This window comes from Corvus hawaiiensis, chromosome 8 (assembly GCF_020740725.1).
Source record: "Corvus hawaiiensis isolate bCorHaw1 chromosome 8, bCorHaw1.pri.cur, whole genome shotgun sequence".
Lineage (NCBI taxonomy): Eukaryota > Metazoa > Chordata > Aves > Passeriformes > Corvidae > Corvus > Corvus hawaiiensis.
In genome coordinates this window covers 9,776,242-9,801,643 of record NC_063220.1, presented here as the reverse complement: position 1 = coordinate 9,801,643, position 25,402 = coordinate 9,776,242, and the positions used below count along the sequence as shown (strand labels likewise).

General features: G+C 39.3%; 1 long non-coding RNA gene across 1 annotated transcript; it reads left to right on the top strand.

Annotated features, from left to right (window-relative positions):
* Positions 1 to 1,923: 1,923 nt before the first annotated feature.
* On the top strand, positions 1,924 to 20,399 carry LOC125329512. The gene is made up of 2 exons (XR_007205183.1): positions 1,924 to 2,130; positions 20,271 to 20,399. It is a non-coding gene; the product is annotated as an uncharacterized LOC125329512 (long non-coding RNA).
* Positions 20,400 to 25,402: the final 5,003 nt, after the last annotated feature.

Genomic DNA, 25,402 nt, shown 5'->3' with positions numbered 1-25,402 from the left:
ACTCATGCAACTTTCCCTGATGGTACAATTTACTTTATGGAAGCCATTCATCATAAGAGGCATTGCAGCACCCCAAGGAAAGCTGGTGATGGGATTACAGTCATCACCATGCCAGTTTGCCTCTGGCTTTTACTAATTCTTTCAAGCTAACATAACCCATTAAAATAAAACTCAGTCTCTGCCTGGATCAAACTTACAGCATGGGCTAGACCAGCATGTGCACTTACTTGCTTGCAAGGCATTCTGCCCCCTGCACACAAAAAAAGGACTTTTTTTTCCTCCTCTCTGAAAAACTATCCTCCACAACATCTGCAGCCAGCATCTGCAACACGTACACAGAGAGCAGCAATCATTTAGGACTCTTAATTGGTGTATGTGACACAGACCCCATAGTGAGGGATCAAAAGGTCTCAATGAAAAAGTCTCCCTTTCCATTGACAGCAAAAGATGTTTAAATGATACTCAGGAGAGGCCAAGCCCCTGGACAGCTTCCTTACCTGGGCAAGTCAGCAGAATAAAAGAAAGTTCTGTTTTGTTTTCCTTTTGAGCTCCTAGTGCTGATAAGGCTTGAGCAGAAGACTTCCTGAAGCCTGGGAAGGTTGCAGTGGCCATTGCCAATATTGTCTCCATCAGCAACCTCCCTCAGAGGGAGTTTCCAACAGCAGGCTCACATTGCTGCTGCCAAATATCAGTACCACTGAGCTGCTAAAGACTTTTCCCTCTGGAAGAGCCCTCATCTGTCACACATAGGTGGACACAGCAATGCTGAGAGAACAAGATCTCATCCTGAGGGCACAGCACCAAAGTGTCTCTTCTTTCATGCCTTGGGGTGCCTTCCTGTGCCTCTCTTCTCTCACCACGCCCCTTCGCAAACTCACATAAAACCTCTCATTCCCCCCCCACTGCATCCCCTCCTTTTGGCCTCTTTGTGGCAGGAAAAACAGCTGAGACCCTCCCCTCCCCATCCCAAGCACCAGGCCTTCGTTCATCAGGTTTTTACACCTCCACTAGCATCCCAGCTCTCCACAGAAACAACAGCCCAAAATCCTAATGAAACTCCTAGTGAAACTCCTTCTTAAGTACCACGCTCCATGGCAGGGCTGCAGTTGCTTTTCTAGGAAGATTTCCTTAAAGATGCCCATAGCCCTCTTATTACCTGAAATAGCACACCTGAAGATAAATGATTTTATAGAACTGCATTCTGGCTAATCACTGACCGAAAAAACCCCAGCAGTGAGAGACTATCTGAGCTGCCTGAGTTGTACTGAAAAATCAAGGTCAATGTATTTCTAGATTTTTCTAGAAAGACAGCCTTGAGCCCAGCATCATTCACTCTCAGACAAAGCACAGTGTGGAAACTGAGACTTGACAGACAAAGTGTCTCAGTAAAGATGCACAGCTTGGAACAAGTCAGATAATTTGTAGTAATTGCAGGTGGCTCATGCAGAGCCATGAGAAGAAGCCTCCCTTGAGTCATCTTGCGCTTAAGTTGGATTTCTTCCAAGAAGATATTTGACTTAGCTTTTTTTTAATCAGAGACAAAAAGGAATTAAAAAAGCTTTTAATCACTGTAAGAATCCCACTTAATCAGACTACTGTCTGAGTTTGTTTCTTTAGCACTGATGAATTAACCTGATCACAGTGTGATTTTGCTAAGAGTTTTGATAGTGTAATATTAAAGTTTTTCCGTTAGTTGCCTGCATTTACATCTGTTACAAATCTTGCTTACAGAAAAGGCTTGATAAGAGAGGTCTTAAATGCAACCCCTTGACCAAATCAATGAATTTCCATGTTCAGACCCTGCTATTCTTATTTTCCAAATGGGAATATTCAAGCAATTACTATGAACTATCCTATGATACAGGTGATTCTAATCATGCAAACTGAAACCAAGTAAACAAGTCCAGTGTTTTCTTACTGGACTGCAGATTTAAAGGTAAAAATCTGAAGTAGCTTAGGCCTTTTCCTAGAGTTACATGACTTATGTTGTCATCATATTCTCCACTTTTTTCCCTCTCCCCAGGGAATTCATTCAGGCATTGGACTCAGCTTTTCAGATAGCTACTTTGACATGCACAAACTAATGAAAATCATCCCACTGCTGAATTTGGAAAGAAACACCAATCACAGGTAAGAAAAACTTAATTAATGGTTAATGGGAAGTCAGATGTAACAACATTAGAAGAGGTTTAAACTCATAGCCCAGTGGAGTCATGGCCAGAGAATTTTTCTAAGACCTCATGGTATCTGCCAAGAGAATGTCAAGAAATATTGTTCCTAGCCACATAGCTGTCTGAGGGATGGCAGATGGAAGAAAGAGTACATGTGCCAGCATGTCTAATTAGCTTAGAGACTCTTAATTCCTTTTTTGTTTTTTAAATGCCACTCTGTCAAATATTTGATCCAATGACGATGGAAGTAGAGGGGAGTTTCTCTACTGACCCTGATAGGTGCTAGCCTCAAACCCACACACTTTATGTAAGAAAGTATTTAGCTGCTGGCCTGTTGCAGAGTTGTTTGCAGGACACAGAAAAGAGAAAGGAACGGATCAAAAGCAAGATGGATATGGGGCTACTTCTGAGAATTAAATGCTCAGGGATTTACGGTGGGTCTGTAATAAAGAGGACATTTCACCCTAAATCCAGATTTGGAGTGCTTTTGTGTGTGGTTACATCAATAGAAAAACACCCTGAAGGCTGGTTTCCTTTTCTTTTTTCGTTCCTCTCAGAAAAGATTTATTTTTCTCTCCCAGTTAAAGCTCAGCTGCTTTTTCTGTTCCCATGATGTTTTCTCATCTCCATCCCATGCTCTTGCATACTGACAAGCTGCAAGGAATCAGTGCCAGGGATCCCATTTTCCCAAGGGTGGATTGTTGTCACATCAGCTGCCTGGCTAGGTCCAGTTGCTGTATTTTCATCCCATGTCAAATCTTCCTGTCATAGGAAAAACAAGGCATACAGCAGAGGGACGGTCACCCACTCCCTCTGTGGGCTCCAAAAAACTTCTCGCGCTGGAGCACTAAAGAGCAGAGTTTCTTCTGCTTAAGGGGATCTTTTGCTGTGCTGATTCATGGCACAGCAGAACGATTCAGGCCAGCTAGGCCAAGAGATATTTTCCTTTGCTTTGGGAAGGAGCTGGCAGACTGTGCAGGAAACATTTGCCCAGAGCAGCACTGACCTCATTAATGGTGCCTGCTCATGCAGGGCTGGGAGATCCTCTCACTTTATTTATCTACTAGGGGGAGCCAAGCTGATACCTGCTGCCAAGACAGCCCCCACACAACCTAGTGTGACCAGTCACACATGGTCAGCTCTGCCAGCCTGTACTCAGGACTGGCCTGAGCTAATCTGTGGAGAGGGGTTAGTGAGTGACCAGTGACTTGTGCTTGGATTACACGTTTCCTCAAACAAACCTCACAGGGGTGGGCTGAGGAGAGGAAGCATTGCCATTTCTATCTCATCCGTATGAAGGTACAGGTACATGGCTGATGACTGCACTCAGATAAGGCAAAATAGAGTTTAGCACAAGATTTGTAATCCACTCCTAAACATTACCATTCTGCATCTTGGTGCTTCTTACTCAGCTTGGAGTGGCATTGAAAATAAAATCAAGTCCTGTGGCTGTGAGCCAGCCAGGTTTAGAGAGGCATAGTTTGAATAACTGCACTTTTTCACTGCTGTGTGCTTGGGCATATCTTGGTGTTAAGATAAAGGAGGAACATTTCCAGAAAAGCAGCCTGCTTTCGTTCTATCTCCCTTCTGAGGTCTGAAGTTCTGTTCAAGACTGTCCAGACCTTGATTTGCACTGCACAAGGCAAGACCAGAATGAATATGGTCTGAATCAATCACTCAGTGAGAAAAAGATGTCATTCAGACTCTGAAAAATACAGTTTTTATGAAGATAGAAATATAAAACCGACAGAGCACAGTTAAAACCACAAAGAGCAGAGGGTTTGCTCACAAATGTACATTTCTGCTCATTATTACAACAGACACACAACTAAGTTTGTAAAGGTTTAATTACAATTCCTACACAAGAATACAGTCAGGAACTCTGTCTAGGCAGCCACATAGTTTTTAGTGGCTGTGATTTTGGTTTTGTGTTTTTTGTTTTTTTTTTTTTTTTCCTCCTAAGGAAAATGTTTTTGCTTTTATGGACAAGGTTTCCATAGCACACAGGTGCATTCACACATATCTGGACTGACAGCTGTGCTGGGTGTTATATAGTCCTTCCCCTAACCCCCTTGCTCCAGTTCATTAGTTTCTCTTTTAGAATTAGTGCCTAATGGGAAGTTAGAGCTTTAAAAACTGTGTTTTGAACCGAAATCTTATTAAATGCTGGTTTTGGCTTGAGTTTGTTTCACTTGAGGACTCTGCCTTGAAAAAATAAATGGATAGGAACCTTCATACTCTAGAAAGTGCTCTCCTCTGTTCTTGTAATATTTGTCTTTATAGCAACTTTTGCAGGAAGCTTCCTAAACTATCACAAAAAAAAAACAAAACAAAAAAAAACCAAAAAACCAAAACCACCCCCAAAAATTCAAAAACAAACAAACAAACAACCTGGTCCTAATCTTACATGGGCTGATATAGGACAATTTGTCTTTTGATATGGTTCATGAGGAGCTGTACTCAAAACTAAAGATATTCTCCTTCCCTCTTCATATGAATAAACATAGCCAACTAAACACACCCCCCAGTATAACCAACCTCTAAACTCTGAGACAGGCATTCTCCTTTTTCTGGCTTGATACTCAAAATTGTGTAGTGTAAGTTTTTAAAAAGATTTTGTATGAAAAAACCCATTTCCCAACAATTATTTATTTTTAAGTTTTTTTAATTGACTTGCTGGTTTTGCTCAACATTTTCTATTCCACAGTTTAACCACATTTATAATCCACTCAACAAATGGCAAAATCTAAGAAAATTCAGTCAGAACCATTAGAGTAAGTGGAATGAGACACATTGCCTATTTAGCCTTATATATTGCTTGCAGGAATTGCTTTTGCTTCCAGGGAAAGAAGCGTTATTAAGCATGTAGATCTTCAATTATTAAGTGTAATGAATCAGAAGAAAATGTTATTTTCTGTCCCCTGGAGATAAGTAACTTATGACTTCAAGCAAAATGGTAAATATCCCAAAGCTCGAATTCTGGATAGCAGTATTGTATCAACAACTTTGCAAGTCAATACAGAATTCCTGCTTGTTTAGCAAACCCCAGTACTGTGTGCATTGAGATGTGAAGTGACTGGCAAACACACCCAAGGAAAAAGGAATAAATGCATCAAATTATGGAAGCACCTCACTAAAGGACTGAGAAGAAACACTTACTTTCCTTTAGTTAATACTTTGAAGGCAGTTCAGTCATCACCAACAGATGTAATCCAAAGGTTGGTATTTGAAGCACTTGACTCAGATGGGATGTAGCATTCCAAGGGACTTTGTCAGTCATAGGGTTGAGTCCCTGCATTTGTTGCAGCTCAGCAATGAGATGTATGAGATCAAACCCAGTAGGTCCACAGAAAGCCCAGGCTAGAGAGCACTCCACGCTACCAGCCACCAAGCCTCCTAAAAACCCTTCTGAAATACAGAAACATTATTGAACTGTGGAGCAGATGGGAAATATCAGTTTCCCACTTGAAATGAAAAGCACCTGTACTCTTGAGGTTGAATTCATTAGCACTCTGATTTTATGCTTCATTTTCCCCAAAGTAAGTAGATGACAAACTTTCTGAAAAAGACCTGTCATAGAAGCTGCCCTGCCCATAAAAAAAAAATTACTACAAAAAACAAAACCAGAAAAGTTTTATCACTGTATTTTTGACTTCACATTGCATTACCAAAAATTGATCTGTGCATAATTAATAGCTTCATTTAGCTAATCTGCTTCATCTTGACCTTTGAAAGGATTTATTATACAGGGAACACTCTTGCGTTTCAGATAATACCCTACAAGCTCTCTGATAACATAATGAAGCTGATAACACAATGAAACTGTTAAGAAAGCTCTTTAATATCAAAAAGAGGAAGCACAATATTGTATTATTAGAGAGTTCTAAGAGAACCAGCAAAGAAAAAAAGTTATCTGTTGGATACGAAGACTTCAGGACTTAAAAATATTAAGCATCAGCTCCAGGTACATCTCTCAGTTCCTTTGGAAGCAAGGCAGTGATCTCTTATTCGTAAAAGCAAATGAATTATGGAAGGAATAAATGCAACGCAGTCCTGACGTGGCAGGTGTCCAGATCAAGCTCTGTGTACAAAGATCTGTGAGGTCACCAGTGCTCAACAGTGGGCCATGAGGGAAACTTTAAATTGTTTCACTCAGAAGGCACACTGGTAATAAACTTACTGCATATCAGGAATGTTATAGATCTTTCATGCTACTTTGAAAATACTGGTTTGTTATGAAATTTCTGTTTACTCTTCAATAAACAAACAGCATCTGCCTACATCAGAACCAAGAACAATAAGCAATAAATCACCACAGCAGCCAGGATAACAGATTTGTTGAGGAAAGATGGCATCTGTGCTGAGAAGGGACATTTCCATATGCCATCTCCTCAGGAGACGTGTAACAGCATGAAGTGAATGATGAAAGCCATCAATGCTTATCAGTTTGGGTTGATCATGCACAGAAAAACTATTTCAGAAAGGGCTATAAGGTTTGGAGAAGAGATTGTAGAAGTGACACCATGCCATGAGGTCTCCTGGAAGCAGAAGCACAGGGAACATGGTTGAAAAACCAAGGCACTGAGCCTCACTACAGGTTCTGCAGATCCTGGACCACAATCCACAACTCTTTCAATGTGTTGATTCTGAGCTACAACAAAGCTTAAAGCCAGAGACTTCAGTGATTCTAGCTAAAGCATACCACTACAGAAACATGGATACAGGTATCCAAACATATCTCTTTAGACAGTTGTATATGAAGACATGTCAACACCTGCCATAAACATACAGTGGAAGCATCCCACTGCTGGCTTAAAGACTGGGGCCAAGCACAGGTTGGAAGATCTACACAGGCATAGGAATTACAGGTCTCCAACACAGGGAAGATATTCTGTTTCACCCTAAGTATAAAAGCCTAACTGAGAGGCAGATGAATCTTTTGGGACATAACAGAGAAGTGGATATGTTAACCGTGTGGTGTTGCTAGTGGGGAAGCATATTTTGTGATCTGGGCTTAAAGAAAAGTTACTTCTGATATGATTAAAATAAAAATTACTATGCAGGACCATTGAGTCTGAATCTGATCTAGCTGGGGAAAGCACATAAAGATCCATAAAAGCACAGAATATGCCGAGTCAGAAGGGACCCACAAGGGTCACAGAGCTCAATACCCAGTCTTGCACAGGACCATCTCCCAGAATCACACCATGTGCCTGAGAGCATTGTCCATGCTTCTTGACCTCTGTCAGGCTGGTGCTGTGACCATTGCCCTGGGGAGCCTGTTCCTGTGCCCAACCACCCTCTGGGGGAAGAACATTTTCCTAATATCCAACCTAAACCTCTCCTGACACAGCTTCATGTCCTGTCATTAGTCACCAGAGATCATTATTTGGCACTCCATTTCCCATCATGAAGAAGATGTAGGCTGCTATGAGGTCTCACCCCAGTCTCCTCTAGTTTAGCCTGAACAAGCCAAGTGATCTCAGCTGCTCCTTGTGTGGTTTCTTCTCTAGACCCTTTATCACCTTCATAACTCTCCTTTGGATGCTTTCTGATAGCATTATATCTTTCATATATTATGGTGCCCAAAACTTACCATAGCCCAACATGCAATGGATACTGTTATCTATGTCTTTTGTCCTAGAAATAAAAACCAGGCCCAAAACAACAATATACTAAAGGCCTGGACACCATCATGGAGATCTGAACCAAAGAAAACAACCTCTGCTTAGGATGCAAGTGATGTATTAGATAATAGTAAGAGGGAAAACAATAGGGATATTGTATAGCTTGGAAATACAATAAAAATGCATCAAAGGACTATTTCAAGTTTGAGGTTTTCAAGTTCTTCCCATTTTGGAGGCAAAGAAATGTTTTCCTAATCACGTACAGTGTGGCACAGCAGAAGCTGCCTTACACTGGAGGAAATATTCTTCAAGGAAAAAATGGATTGGAAAGACCAAGCAATGAAGAGGAAAAAGCCAACAACAAAAACCAAAACAAACCCTGAACAGAGCCTTAATTATACATGTTGAATAAGATGTTCTCTGGCTGCTTTTGTTTAACATAATTTTAAGGCAAAGTCCTTTAAGCACTGTGGAGAGAATGTAGAGGCTAAATCAGGCTGCTGATTAACTGCTGTAATTCTGAGATATTTTGCATTTCCTGCTCAGGTCCCAGTTTAGGCCTTTTTGTGTGTGTTAGTGATTAACCTCTGCAGGGAAAATGGAAGGGGATAAATGGATAATCCCAATTAAATATGACAAAAACATTTATCAGCCTGACATTACATCTTTTGTCTCCCTTTCCTTGGGCAGTACATAGTTGGTCTCTGCAGGAGGGAGCCCTCCGGAAAATCACCTGGGCATCAGCAGTTTTGATAATGAGAAAGATGAGTACAGCTGCACAAAAGGCTTGCCTGCTGTCTTCACAGATAGACTGCAAGGTGTTTGACATTGTTCTGAAGGCTGTATTAAAAGCACCATGATGGCCACATCTCTGTGAAACATCCCATTGCTTGGGACAAAGCACATGATGTTTTGAGGGAAAATATTCTTTGACACTGTACCTGAACACAGCTTCTGGCCGTGGAAGTGTGACACTTTTCCTCTCAAAAACCCCAGTCCCTTAACCCCAACACTATTTCCTGCACAGACACATCTGGTCCTGTCTGACAGCAAGAGGATTTGCAACAGTTGAGCTTTCGAGATCCATTCTAGTTCTACTTTTCCAGTTTTTGTCTGGGACAGATCAGGATGTAAGTTAGCTCATCAGAATGAAATTCAAGTAATTCTCTGGTGTTCATCACAAACCCCCTGGAAATTAAAAGCCAAACAGACTCTTGACATTTATGTAGGTCTCTCCCTGTCTAATTGCAATGAAAAGATATTTGTATGAATTGAATTTCTTTCTAGTTTAAATCTCTCTTGAATTCATATTCAGGGGATTTTGTGTTAGATCTTAATATCTTAAAAAAAAAAAATAACACTTGTGATGGTGTTTGATTTTTATCATCTGTTCTCATATGACATCGTTGCCATGTTCCTCTGATGTACTTCACCTCTGTGAGCTCATTCAAGGGCACTAGGGCAGACCCCAATCCAAGCATAGGAAGTGATGTTTATAGCTACACACAGATTAAAGCTAAATGTCAAAGTATAGAAGGAGGCATTGTAAAGGGTATTAAAAAGTAATAACACAAAAAAAAGTGCTTGGAGCAGGTGAACAGTTTCACTGAAATTTCCTTTGTGTCAAATTGTAGACTTTTTCCCTTTGCTCAGTGTAGAAGCAGGTGGGAAGAAATAAATCAGAAAGTACTTGAGAGAAAAAAAAAGAAGATTCCTCAATTTTATTGTAACCAACACATTCTCATATCTTAAATCTAGCTAAATGTTCTTTCCACTCAGTTACCAGTGAATATAGCAAGCAAGAAATTATTTCTATGTGTATCACAGAAAATATAAATAAGAAAATGGTTGGGGTTTTTTTGCAGACAACACTTTTAAGTGATATTTTGTGGGACAGTCTGAATCTGGGCACAAAGAAACAGAAAATAGGATTCTAATGAGGATTCATTTACTTTGTGCTAAAGAGAAGCACAGAAAAACAAATCCAGGCAGGTAAGACAATGGTAAATGTCTTAAAAGAGAAATGGGCAGGAGGTAGAGCAAGAGAGGGATGCAGACAAAGCAGCAGAGAGGTCCTGCGCTACTAATCAAACCATAACCAGAAGGTGAAACCTGTATCCAATGAAACCAAAATTTTCAATTACTTCTTAGACTTACTGATTGAAGAATGCTTGGACAGGCTGTTATTCCTCAAATATCCCCAAGCACCTCCCAGTATAGTTCTCCCATTGAAGAGAAACTTTTCAGGAGTTAGGCCCTAGTCACCTCTTCCCTCCAGCACAAGCCATGCAGCTCTTCCACAGGAGCTACAAAAGCAGGTAAAGAGCCTTCAGTCAACACCTAAAGAGCCAAGAAAAGTGGCTGAGAGCCCCAATATGACTCTGTCTCTGCTAAACACCTGCTCTCGGCATGCGAAACAAGGGAATCCTGCAGTCAAAAAACTTGCCTAACTTCAAGGAGAGAGTCTATTCCCTGCACTGGCACAGGACTTCCTTGCTAATTCCAGCAAGTAACTTAGTTTCCTTATCTTATTTTTCCTCATCTGGAAAAGTGGGTCAGTAATTCCACTTCTATTTATTTTGCTTATTCTGATTGAAAGCCCAAACCAAGCATTCTTGCCTTCACTGCACTTGACTCAAACCATGCCAAGTTCAGAATATGTTTTTTCTGAACTTTGAGGCATCTTTCAGCTTTTCACTGCAGACATAAGGGCTGAGAACTTGATGGGGTTACTTGTGAAAGACAGGTCATAGGGCTTTTAGGGTCACCTCCTTAAAAAGGCAGCCAGTATTACATTGTCAATAATAAACCCACAAAAATTTTGCTGTGTTTACAAATATGCAAATTTTATCCACTTTAAAGCTTGTAAATGCTACTTTAAAGTTATTAGAAAACCCCATACTTCAGATTTTCAAAGGGTTGCCCCTGAACCTCTGCTTCTGTCTCTTCTCATCTCACCATCACTCTGCTACAAGAACATCCTGCACAGAGCTAAGCTTCAAGCACAAAAGCAGCACTTTGAATCAAGAGATTCTGCAGTAGAAACATTTTTGTTGCTGTATCTACAGACCTCTGCCAAAGAGGAATGTTTTCCCTCTTCTTTCTGGTGTTCAATGGAAAGCATTCAAGTAGAATGAAATCCCCTGAGATCTTGAGCACATGACAGGATGGACTTACTGTGACTGCTGTGGAAAAAACACAAACAGTGGGATTAAATTCATTTACCCCAAGGCAAAGGAAAGAAGTTCATTCCAAAGTTACCAGGGTGCTACAAAACAGATAAACAGATTCTGTAAAAGTTGCTGAAGTGTTCTGAAAAGTATTTGTTGGCATCGAGAAACCCCACCTACACTTACTGGAGGGGTAATGGACTTTTCACATCCGTAGATCCATTCTGCACTACAAATCTTGCAGATGAGCTGGTCAAGATGAAAGTTAAGATGACGACAAAGAGTAAAGGGTAAATATTGTGAGTAGTTGTGTCCAGAATTAACCTGACTGGATGATTTAATCTTTCTTACTATAAATTCTAGTACAGGTCACAGCTGTTTCCAGGCAAACAGACATTGTTTCAACCTGGTGCACCTCGGAACTCTTAGAGTTGTAAAGGCCACACAATTAAACACCACAGCCAGATTTAATGACAATAGAAGACACACTGTGGAAAGCTCTGTGCTGCTGCAGCCAATGGAGAGAAATGGAGATTTCTAGGTAGCACTGCTTTTTATCTCAAGCTAGTAGAAATTTAAATGAACATTTGGAGGTGCCTACCTAGTTCCATCTTTGCTTCAGACAGAGGCAAGAAGAACAGTTACAACCTGATTTCTAAGTGCAATATTTAAACTTAACTGGGTCCCAAGCTTTGTACTCTCCCTGACTCATCTTCCAGGTAACTTCTGCTCACTGAATTTTGCCTCTGAGGTGCCTGGAACCATAATAATCTTTCCTATAATAAATGAAAAATTATAAAAGCAATATATTTTCTGATTCCAGCAGCATTTCCTTTCAGAACTTGATATATTTTTTTAAAATGTTATGTAGTGCTAGGGATTTTGACACTGGAATCCTTCCAGGTAATAAATTGCACATGTTATTTACTATGCATGAATGTAGAAAACATAACTGAATATTATTGGTTTGAACCACGGAGTTAGAATTCCTTTTCTTAAGCAAACATTCTAAGCCCGAAGTTACTGGCTTTCCAAGAGAGTTCGGGTTGTTCTGCCTGGAGAACAGATAGCTTGATGAGAAATTAAAGGCCTTTCAGTACCTAAAGGGGCTACATGAGATGGAGAGGGGCTTTTTAGAAGGACATGGACTGATAGGAAGAGGGGCAATGGCTTTAAAACTGAAAGAGAGTAGGTTTAGATTAGGTATCAGGAAGAAATTTTTCACTGTGATGGTGGTGAGGCACTGGCACAGAGATGCTGTGGATGCCCCATTCCTGCAAGTGTTCAAGGCCAGGTTGGATGTGGCTCTGAGCATCCTGGTCTAGTGGGAAGCATCTGTGCATGTGGCAGAGGAGGTGGAACAAGATGATCTTTAAGGTCCCTTCTAATCCAAACCATTCTATGATTCTGTGATGTCTTGTGTTTGACTAAGAAACTCCATCCAAGGTCAAGTTGGGAAAAAACCCAAAACCAACACAAAACATTTTCTTACAAAAGCCCCAGAACACTAAGACATTCCTAACCAATTCCAGCTTTAATGGCATCTCTTGACCTTTTGTGTCAATTGACTGGCTCCATTGTGACTTTAGTTGTGTGAAAGGTCTTTAGGATTCAGCTAGGTCAACCAGCTCAGAATGCCCCATGTGGAGAGGAAACTTAGAATAGCACAGAGGCATTCCTGCGAAATTAATGGCTGATCCTTTTGCACATTTTCCCCACCAAAAGCACTAGTTTTAATAGTGAGTTTTGGTGGGAAAGATATTTGTCCTTTTATCTCCAGAGTTAACTCATTTCACAAATAGTAACAAGTAATAGCACTTGATGCTCAACTCAGCCCTAGAGCAAGGAATTTGACTTTTTTCCCCCCCACAAAATAGACACAAATTCACAGTCAATGTTATAACTTTTCATATTAGAAGTTGCAGATTTATGAATGAAGACAGTTTGGATAAGCTGAATAATAACCTTTCTAGGATATAGCAGAATAAATTTACAATGCAACTGCCGCTTTTACAGGTGAGCTGTCTCTTTTTATGATGGAGGATAGGATGCACTCAGAGTTCTGTAAGTTCACATGTTGATGTATCTTTTTTTAATAAAGTGTCCTAAAAAAAAAAAAATAAGGTAAATTTGCCTGAAGTTGTCAGTGGCAGTACTGTTACTTTAGAATGTGCAGTGCAGAGGGAAGAAAGCCCTCCACAATCGAGCTCTTTCAAAAATTCTGTGAAAACAATTATTGGGGTTCCTTTTGTTTGTTACCAAACTGTCAGTGTTGCTAACCCTTTCCCCCCGTCCCAGCCTGCACTGTTCAACACTAAATCTTTCCCCAAAGGGATCTGCAAACCAAACTAACTCTCTGCTATCTTATTTTGAGAAACTAAAAAATCCCATCTCACCCATCTCCAGTTCCCAAAATGCTTCATTACAGTCAGATGTATCTGCCAAAAGAACCTTTCAAACTACATGTCTCTGAGTTTGCAGGTGACTATAAAAAGTAATAAAGAGCCCAGTTTTATTCTCTAATGGATCTTGTCTAGAAAAATACATTTTAGTTCATACACTTACTGCTTTGACTTTTTTCTGTAGAAGTTATCATACATGTATGTAAGGAAAAAAGAAATTTGGCCTCTACTTCAGCTAGGTTTCATTCCAAAGAGTGGTGTCAGAAGGTGAGGTAGAAGGTCCAGAACCACTGTTATTCCTAAGCTTACCCATTCTTCATAAATGGTTTGAAATAAAATTACATGTTTTTATTCCTGTATTAATTTAAAGGTTGATATAATCAAAATATTTGCATTACCTTTTTAATAGATATCATAATAAAAACTGGTCTAAAAATATGTCCTATGAGATTTTTTTATTAAGCCATTTTTATAATTAAGATGTTCTGCTTCTTGCATTGCTAAAATGATAAGAAAATAATAATAAAAACCTCCCAACAGCTTGCCAAGTTTTAATTACAGGATTACAGGACTGGAATTCTTCATTTTATTTGCTGCTAGATTTAGCAAGTAAGTGGCTATCTAAGCTTCCTTTCCCAAACTCTGGTCTGCTATGTAACACACTGTCCCATGGTTCCCTTTTTCTGACTTTATGCCAACTGTCAGGAATGTATGGAAACCAAGAGCTATGGAAGGTTTTGTGCTGACTTCAGAAAGTAAGTATGTAAATGGATAACTGGACACAAATCCCAAAATTAAAGAATAGCAAGATTTCCAAATCTAGGGTCTTTTTCTTAGAAAATGCTGAAAGGAAAATTGTTTCCAAGACACTGATTGAGTCTCGTTTGCAGTAAGCAGGATTCATTATCTAGCACAGCTTTTAAACACATAGTTTTAACTTCAGGTAACCAGTCACAACCCTGCTTAAAAGTACACTCTACCTACAAAGAGGTGCCCACAGGCTTCTGTAGGTTGTAGATTGGTATCATTGTCATTCAAAAGACACAGGATTAAACCTTTTCCAGAACATCCAGTAATCCACTGAAAGCCTTAAGAAAAAAATTTCCACTAAACAACTAATTTCATAGTGCATTATAGAACCTCTTCATAGCACTCACCTTTGCTTGCTGAACCAGAGATAATTGTTGCTCAGGCTGCTCCACCACAAGAAATTAGTCTCCAAGTGTTCTCCACTGATCACAGTACCTAAATGCAATAACTCAACCCCAATAAAATTAAGGCTGCTACAGGACTTCTGTACTGGTTCAATTTGGTGCAGCTGGTTGCAGGGAGCAGGGATTTGATTTGGGATTAAATTCACCTGCAGGATTGGAGAAGAAATTCACCTGTAGCAGAAAAACATTCTTTGTAATATTTAACAATTCCTAAACAGCATTTTGAGTGGGTTACAACTTTTTTAGGATCAAAAGAAACAGAAAGGTAAAATTGAAAGAAGAAAAACAGTTGATGCATTCATAAGCAGTTTAAAAGTGAAAAATAAATGGTTAATGCAGTCTGCTCAGCTAGCTTTTACAGTGATAGGAAAAATCTGCAGGAGGAGATAGACATCTTACAGTGAAACATCTGGGACAAGCCTTTGTATTCATCTGTGTAAAAGATCTACTATTCTGTAATGCTAAAAATGTAGAACAGGACCTTGTCTTTCTCATTTAATCCCATATGGACTCAGATAACAAAAAAAGATCTGAACAGGCTCAGTAGAGTGTTCTGCCCTACCGTCAAAAAAAAAAAAGCTGGTTTGGCTTTATTCTCCTAGCACCTTGGCAATGTCTATTCATATTTCAAAAATGCTGGTGATCTCTGTTCTTGTAAATCCAAGGTATCTGACTTGTCACGGTTGCATGCATTTTCCTGGAAATCATGGGAGACCACCACCAATTCAGGAATGTCTTGGGAAATCCACAAATGTTCTGCAAACATTTGGTGGGTGAGTGGCAATATTGAAGGAGGCTATACTTGGTTACTCAAACATTTTAACAGGAAACAGATTCCCCAAACAGAAAGAAAGGTTGTTGAATAAGAAGGGAGATTGCAAAAGGTTGCCAGGCTGTCTCCTCTGCTGGATACCAGGTCAGTGCCCACAGCTGCCTGTAAAGGGAAACTGCTTCATCACAAAATAATATTGTACCATGACATGACCTCACATCATTCTCTTTAATAGATTTAGCCCTATTTGCTGGAGCATTCATAATACTCTAGGTACAAGTCAGGAGAAAAAGCTGATGCAGAAAGGGATGTGGGAAACAGCTCTGTTGTTACATTCTGTCAGCTCTGAATCTGTGGAAAATCTCACAGCTTTTTCAAAAGTCTTTATCCATCCTTGGGTTAGGTTGAGTCAAGTTTATCTCCTTATTACTGAAATTCAAGAAGTTAAAGAAAATATTGAAGAAGAAAGCATATGTTTTCAGTTATCCTCCCTGAAAAGGAAGTTGGTCAGATGATCAAATGAGTGAAATAAATAGAAAGTACATTTTGAACATACAGCTCTTCCTGTGAATTCTTTATGGGAAATGGATTTTTTTCCATGCAGAATTTGCTTACAAAGTAAAGGTCTTGTTTATAGATTGTAAAATATTCATGCAAACATAGTAACTTCAGTTACATTTTCAGACTTTTGATCCATTTACATGGGAAAAAAAGAGTGTGTGAAAGGTTTTGATTAGTCTTAGAAACCTCTTAATTCTTGGAGCACAGAAAAACATTAGCCCTGGGGCTTTTTTTATATTAACTCTGCATTAAATCCCAGGAGTAGCATATTTCTATGACTTTTTCATAAGACAAATACCAATATTGATTTCTAACCACCATTCTATTATTATGCATATATTACACATTAACACTTCCATGATTCTAATTCAATATTCTGCAACCTGTAAATGTCCTCTGAACCTGCACAAATCCCACTGAAGACAGTGCAAAAAAAAGAGTCTACTTATTTCACTGGGCTTTGGAACAGAATTCCCTAAAGAAATTCAGGCTTACATGCCACCCTGTGTTAGACCTGCTCTTTTCCTGCATCTTCTCAAATGCAGCAATTGAGCCTGAAAGATTCTATAAATCATATAACTGAGAAACTAATGCACATAAAAGGAATTTTAGCAAAATCATTTTTATTTTGTAATATCCTGGGCCTGCACTCAGAGTTCCCTAGGTAATCATTATGGTTCAAGAAAGGTTTGGGAAAAATCATTCTACTACAGACAGTAAGCAAGTATTGAGTAGAGCCATTGAAGTTGTTTATGCTTCAACCACAATAGAATGTCACTAAGGAGACAGAAATTGCTATCTAAACTCATGACCAGAATTCAGAATCACTGATGGTTTGTCTTCAATACAACCAGTATGTGCCTGAAGACAATCCACTGACTTCCAGAGAGTCACCCAAAATGACAGTGGCTTCTTGAAGGACTATTGTTAAATGCTATTTAACTATTCACTTTTTGGATCAGCTTTTCATTGCAGTGGAATTGCTATGCATTCACCCTAATAATCGAACCTTTTAGTAAAGCTACACACTTTTTGATAACTGCTTTTCACTTATTACAATGAGTCAAGCCTTTCTGTAGTCCATAATCCAGAATTTTTCTTTTGACTTGAACCCCCATGTTTGATTTCACTATTAATTGACAAGTTTAAGATAAAAAGAACACAGTTTCTGTATGTCTGCTTTGTTAGGGATGAATAAAACCCATATTTTCTACATTCTCCTTATGTAATCATAAAGTTCTCCTCTGCTGTTTTCTGGGTTTTTTCCTTATAGCAGAAGAAATGGTGCTGATGAAATTTGGGTTGCTGTTTTTAACTGAACTTGCAAATTGTATGGGAACTAAGTTATTTTGGCAACCCATCTCCTCTGCTACACTGGGGACACATAGGCTAAAAAGGTTCAAAAGTAATTCAGTGACACACAGAGTAATGTGTGGGCCTTGCTTTCATAAGGAGCCAGGCTAAAAACAAACATGAACTGGAACCTTTTTCTGTGATCACCAAAATGGGAACTGGCTGTATCTATCATTTGGTGAAGTGATATGGAGAAGATCATAGAATTCAAAGTTCCCATACCACAGTGGTCTCCCAGTGACAACTTGTTCTGCACATTGGAACCACCCCATACAGCTTAATATCTCAGAAAGAGGAACCTGTGGATGAACTCTGTGTGTGCCTTTCTGGAGTTCTGGGTAATACTGACGTGGTTTACTACTAATTGCCACCGTAGTGAAGCCTAACAGAGCAGTGGCACTGTTCTCTGCACTGGCAGTGAAATGCTGGGAGATTCCTCAAAGTCTGACAAAAGGAATGGAGTTCCCTGTCTCCTGGGGAACCAGCAGTGATGGGAGGCATTGTCTGAAACAGTGGTGAGTTGAGCCAGGGAACAGTGCAACTTCTGTTTGCCATTTCTCTTGGCCATGACTGAAGTTTTTCCTGCTAGTAACATGTTGGTAGGAATTAAGAAATCCACTGTTTTCTATAGAGAAAGAAGAAAGAAAACCCTACAACAAGGTTAAAAAAACCTTTAAATTGTCACCATGATGCTGGCATCTACTACCTTTATACTTCATAGGGGATGCTGATATGCCATTAATGAGAAATTCGATGCAACAGCAGAGCCCACTATACAAACATAACCTGTGTCTAAATAAATAATAAAAGCAACACTGTACACAGGGACAGGTCTGGACTAAGTGCTTCCCAAAATATGGGATCATTCAGTTCTGTCTCAGACATTGCCTGCAACAGTCACAAAGCTCAGATCCAGAACTCCCAGCAATAATGTGTTCAGATTTTGCCCTGTCACTATTGTAGAAGAGTATTTTGCTGCTCTGGTTTCCCTCGTGCTTTCTTGGTTTTTTTTACGGTGCTTATGGAACGACTCCTGCTAATAGGAAAAGTGTGACTGGTTTTGTTTATCGTACTTGTTATATGAGAACAATTTGCAGGCTGTCATTTCATTATTAAATTTGAAAACAAAGCAAACACCAGATCACTACAAGACTGGATTATATGAAAATAAGCCCAATCCTGCCTTACCTGTTTTAGTAAAACGTAGTATGAGTGATGGTAGGTAAAAATTCTATCATCAAATGCCAAAATCATTAAATGACTAATCCTCGTTGTCAACAAGACCTGCTTTCAAAGTTAAGTCTACCTTGTCTACCTTCCAAAAATTACTAGGAAATTTATGATTCAACAATGACCTCTTAATTGCTTCCTCTTTATGTTGATCTGTTTTCCTGGAAATACAATTAATTCTCTATGCTGAGCCTTTAAGAATGAAACAAATTGTAGCCCTTGCTCACTTTGACAATGCAATCACTTTTAATCAGTACATAATTAGGATTTAAACAGTATCAACCTGTCCCTGTTGCAAGAAGGTAACTGCACTTAAACTTCAATTACTCCTAAATTTGAAAATCAATTGCAAATAAAATGTCCTGCTGCTGATGCTAAAGAGATTAGAAAGACCAGAATACATTCACACAAGAAGCCAGTCATGTCAACACAATTGCAACAAGCAGCTGCCATAATGTAAGTAATTCTGCTGTAATGCAATATTAAGGCCTTTATCTAATCAAAGGCTGTGAGCTAAGGCCGTCAAAAAATACAAGATGCCTCAAAAGGCAGAATGCTATTTTTTATATAGCTTTATCTTGTGCAGGATAAATGAGCTATTTTGCTGTAAAAAATGGTTTTTTGTATGAATACTTTCTATGGTGGGAGTTGAAAGGGGTTTTTTAATCGTTGTAGTGTTTTCTTTCCTCTTTCTTCCTCTAGAGAAAAAAGGCTTTTTCCTCACAGTATAACTACAGCAAGATGACAGAAAGGTTGAAAACCAGACATCCTTTGTGGTGACTCTAAAGGTGTGAAATAACAAATCCTTTTTGTATATGTTCATCACAATGTTTTCTGGAGGCATCAGGGACAGCAAAAACACAGTGAGGCAGTGGTCTTGCAAAGAGGCAGACCGGACGGCCTTTGGGGAAACCTGGCATTGGACTCAAATTTCCAGACCTTGGCTTTCTATGCTCACCCCTGCTAAGTGTGCAGGGAAAGGGCTCCCAGTGCGTGGCTGAAGAAGCAAAGCTCTCAGTGGGCAGTGGAGGAGCGAGCTCCTCCTGGGACCTGCTCAGAGTGGGAGTGCAGGTGCACAGGAACAGCCAGCACTAGGTCTGGGCTGAAAGCCAGTTACTGCTGTGTCCAAGGAGGGAAGGACCATGAGGTCTTCCTGCTTTAGACACTGTAATACCTGAGGAAAAACTTAACAAATTTATTCCTATTCTTGGGTGTAAACTGCCAGGGGGGAAAAAAAAAAAAAAAAAAAAAAAAGAAAAAAGACTACTTGGAGACTGTCTCTTTCTAAAGAATTCTTCCAAACCATCTCTCTGGGGATGTGACTCTCACGTCACCATGGCAAGAAACAGTAAGGAATTATTGACTGCAAAACAAAGCTAAACTGAAATGTGCTGGAAGGAGTATCCAGACTCTACATTCTGTGAGCAGATATTGTTCTGCAAGCCTGGCTGTCATGCCCCTGCCTGCTAAACTACATTAATACCTGTACAATCTGGGTCCTATCAAAATGATTGTGGAGAAAATCCCAAAAGCATTGAGATACCTGGCAAGAAAGTAACCAGGTGTGTTTTTCTGATCATTCTTTCATGTTTAGTATTCTGGAAATTGGGAAAATACACCAATGACAGCAGTTATTTAATAAAAAGCATGGCAAACTCCACATAGAAATTATCTGCCTTCTTCCCTTTTCAAGGTGGAGAAGAAAACTTATTTTCCATCCAAGGCATGCCTTTGGCTTGACTTCTTACAAATCTCTTTATTTTTTTTCAGATGGTGAAGGGACAGGCACCTGGCAGCTGCATCGATGCCAAGCAATGCTACTGGGCACCTCTGGTGACAGAAGAAGAAACTTTTTTATTTGGCATATATTTATTTATATATTAAAGATCTATTTATATATATTTGGTGCATGTATTTTCTTCTTCAACTTCTCTCTTTTTTTCTGAAACAAATCACCATGGTACTGTTCAGAACTGCCAAAAGTTGTGGCTGAAAGAAGCAAGCTGGAGAAAGTACTCAGAGTACCTCTACTGGTCCCAGGTACAGGGGGAAGCAAGCTCATTGTTAGAAAATATTTTGAGGCTTTGACACATATGCAGGTGGAGGCACTGCTTCGTGTCCCTTCTGGGTACTCCATCCTTTCTTGTTTCTCCTGCAGATGGGATTTCATTGACAACAGCTGGGCCTGAACCCTTGGACAAGCTGCACAAAATGAAGAGACGAGAGAAAACTTCTCTTCCTCATTTTTGCACATCCACACCTACAATTTGGGCTCTCTCTCTCACATACACCTTGGTGCCTGCAGTCAGTTTTTATTCCTCCTTCACTGAGGCATATCTCCCACTGAGGCATCATTACTTCTGCACTCAATTCTCTCACTGAATATCCTAAAAAGAAGCACAGCCTGACATCCTACAGTGTGTCAAAGTGAAATAAAAATGTTGTTTCCTTTTCCCCTGTGTGATCCAAAGTTAGAAATCCTTATCTGTCTCTGTGGTTTGGTTATTTTAACCTGATCAAATGCCACTCAGTATTTCTTCATCTTAGACTGTGTTAGAAGCTGCAGCCCATGTGGGACAAAAAACTGTGCAGAGCAGAAATGATAAATGGCCTCGAAATAATTAAGGCCAGTTTTTCCTTCCCCAGCCTTTGTGTGATTTCCTACCTCTTAAACCTACCAGGGACAAAGGATATAAATTTTCCTTTGGACATGGGTGGTTAAGTCCACACCTATACAACACAGCCTCTGGTGTCTGTAAAGATGCATTAATTGCATCCTGGTCCTGTAGAGAAGAGAAATCTTTGTTGTGTGCAGGGGCCCTAAGGGTTTGCAGAATGTGATCACTGACACAGCCAGAACAGAATGACCTGACATCTTTATCCACTGTAAAGTGAGTGGAATTGAGCATGAAAACAACCAGGCAAACAATATTTGAAAGCTGGGGTTGCTAGAAACCAACCTCGCCCAATGCCTGCTGTTATAGAGTCATAAGATCAGGGCACAAGTGGAAAAAGGCAATGTTTTATATTAGCTGAGATGAAGCTGCAGGTAAGGGAGGAACAATAGAGGTATTTGATCACCCACCAGGCTTGTAACAGCGGAGAATAATAATTTTTTATATTAGACACCTGATCAGTTACCACTCAGCTTGCTCTGCCTAGGAGCAATGCCAGGATGACTGTTTTCATGAGGATTCCCATGCTCAGATAAACTCCTGTCTCTCTTCAGGTGAGCAGCCATCCTCACTCTTTTCGTTGTAAGACACTTTTCTGGCAAATACAGTCAAATTACTTTTTATATTTGCTGTGCTATTTGCTCATTAAAAATAATAATGTCATCACTGAACTTCAACATGCTGTCTTGTCAGACAGCTCCTACTGCTAATGCTCTTCTGCAGGACTGAAAGTCTTGCTTTGAGTTTTCACATCATTCAACATGAGGGCCTTTGATCAAGCTCAGGGTTAGTACTGCTGACATGGGAAAATGGCACTGATAGGAAATGAGAAATCCTTTCTTCCTGAATCTCTGAAATCAGTTCTGCTGAATTGGTGTCTTGGCATCTCATGCTGCCGTCAGCTTCTCCAGTGTCTGAGTGCCTCCCAGGTTAAAGCAATACTCACCTCTACCAGTAGGAACAGAATAGATTTCAGTTGGAAGGAACAAACAAATATAATTTGGAATACCCGCAACTCAGTGATGAGATATCTCAGTACTTTTAACAGGGTCGAAAGTGCAGAATATCCTAATTTTATTTTTTTTTCCACACTTCCCCAAACTGGTATCAGAAAGCATTTTTTTAATGTTGGCAATATTCAGAGAGTTCTGCTATGACCCAACTTTTTGGCGTATATGGAGAACTGTTGGCTCCTACTGATGTATTTGCAGAAGGCATGTGGCATTGCTTTTTCGGAATAAAACCCCCTCAGAAATCCTGGAGTGTCTGAAGTACCAAAAATAATTAGTCACAAACACACAGCAATTTATCTCCAATTTTCTGCAACAGTAGGAAAAAGGCTTTACCACAAGAATATAGGCCTTTTTTAATCTTGTCATATTTTGTGCTTCACCAAAAGAAGCTGAGTTCTAATCAACAGTGGTTAAAGTTTTTACCAAAGTTCCAGTACTCTACAAAATCTTTAGGTAAACATTATCAAATTGTTTTCATTATTAATTAATTTCATGATTATAAAATGCTTTTGCAACCAGCTCTTCCCACAATGGTTTCTACTGACTTTGCAGACCAAAGAAATAACCATAAAAAGGGAATAGGCATCCACTGAGCCATGAGAACTGCTGCCTCACTCTCTTGCTTCACCGAAAGCTTGCCATTATCTTAATGTCCATCTTCCTACATAAACATGATGTTCTATACCACATATTCTTCCCAAAATGATCATCCATAGCACTTTTAATCTCTGGAATACCAATTCTGCTGCACATTTAAGAGTTAGTAAAAAACCTTGGGGGTGTGCTTTATCTGGGCATTCTGAGAGAACTTTGCTCACAAGGGAAGGTGTGAATAAAACTGATGCAATGGAATTTCTGTTGAAGCCATTAGACAAACTTTAACTCCCCAGGCTTTGGGTAAGTTTTTGCCCAATTCCCTTTTTTTTCTTCCTCTGGCTCTGACATGTACAATGTAAGCCCATCACACTGAGAATGAGATGATTATTTCTTTCACAATGATATTTCTTGATATTTCAGCTGCTCTTTCTCATGTTCAGAACAGTTTGAATTTCTTGGTACCTCCGGAAAAGTGATATTTCTCCTCTCAGCCTCTCAGAGTAGCTCTAGCTGTTTTCTCATTAGGTTCTCAGCAAGAAATAAATGAAGCAGGTGACTGGCACTGAGATTTTGATTCTGATGGGACTCCTGCCACACAGTGAACTATAGCTGTAGCATTAAGTATGTGCTTTTAGGTGAGAAATAAAGATATAAAATAAGCTGACTATCAAAACTCAAGTAACAGTTATGGCTCTATCTAAAACAAGACTGTACATGTTTTAGTGGATTCCTGTTTTGTTCATAACATCTTTTAACAGGTTTGACGCATATGGTGGAATGATGCCCTATCCACAGTCCTTTCCCCAGCATGCCAGCATAATTTGTAATAGCAAGAGCCTACACACTCAAAAGGCCAGACCTGATTCTGCTGTAGTCTGTATACCTTCTGCTGTTATCTCCAGAGGAAAAGAGATTGATAAGTCAATTTAATGGATGTCATGTTCATGCAGATAAGAAGCTTCCTTACCACCAAATTTTATCCTCAGATTTGGAGCAGCTTTGTTTTGTGCACTGTAGAGAGCTGCCTATTTTGCTAGTGTTGCCAACTAAGTGTAAATAGGTTATTTAATAAAGGTTATGCTTGTGATTGAATTGCAGCTGTTGGCAGTGTTTTTTTGAGGCCATTCTGGTTCTGATTCTACTGAGAAAATTATAAGGGAGCAAAAAACCTCAAATAATGGTGAGAACAATACTGAAAACCCTGATAAAGCTCTCAAGATTTGAGGTCTTTGTTTTAGTCTATAGGGAAAACGATGAAATTGGAAATTATTATTATGTGCCATAAAAAAATTGAAAATTCTTATGCATACTAAGGATACATTCTTTCTAATATACTAAGAGAGACTAAATTGAGCATATTATTAGAGCATAGTATTAGAGATGGAAATGCCTACAAGGATGCTATCAAAGTTCAGTAAGGTAGCTGTCCTGAAATACTGGGAGACATCTTCATATTGTTTAAAATTAATACAATTAAAGTGTCATTTGGGCTATCTGAATCTGAGCTGTCATAGCACACACAACTTGAGGTACCTTCTTTTCTGTATTATTTATATTTGCATGCATGTTTAAATATTTCCTTTTTCATCTTAGTTCAAAAGACATAACTTGTGTTGACTTTATTATTTATAACCTTGATACATATTCATTTTATACTCTGCTCTGCTAAGGCACATTATTCATTAATATAGTCAATTTCTTCATTGTGAAATCTTCTGGACCTTGGAGGTGGTTTATGATTTGTATGAGTTGCCCAAATTTATTTCTCTTTGCATCTGAAAATAAGGAGTTCCACACCTTATTTTAATTTCATGTTTCAGTCCTGCCAGAAATGCTTCTTAATCTATTGAACTGAGATAGAATACTGGGAGAGAGCAAGACCTGATTCTTTCTGGTTTTACTATTTCTGTGTCAATGAAATTTCTTTGTCTTGAAAAGAAGTGCTCCTTCTTTATTCTAGTTTCAATTAAAATAGAATCAAACCTAGTTTAGGGTTAAGATTGTCCATGCCTGATGCATTGAGTACTTGTAAATAGGCAATTCAGGTTCCCAGTGAAGGCCTGAAAGTTATACACCTTTAGTATATAGTCCAACCCTATAGTCTGCAGCTGTACCTTCTATCACATTGGTCAAATACAATCAGGCTGCTACAGTTACAGGAGAAAGAAAAATCTATCTGGCTCGTTGAAATAAGATATTGGCATGACATAATAAACATTAATTACACTGCATTCATTAAATTAGTCACTACTAATTAAGCTGACATACAAGGAGTGATTTTCATGTTCAGCTATTGCCTTACTTAGGAAGTATAATAAGTCAACTAAAGCAATCAGCTCCTTAATCAGCATAAACTGATGCAGCCTTACTAAATTTTAGTGTGACTTTGCAAATTTACCACAGGGGAGACACTTGCCATTCAAATTCAGATTTCTTTACTTGCAATCTCCTGCAGAGTGACTCTTTCACAAAGATGCCTACAAGAGTGGAATTTGCATAAGGTTTTCCTGCTGCTAGCACAGGAATCTTGGGTGCTCAAATTATACATATTGTTAGCATGGGAAGTGCTGGCTTCACTGCACAGAGATAAGCAGTGCTTGGAAATATGATGGGTTCT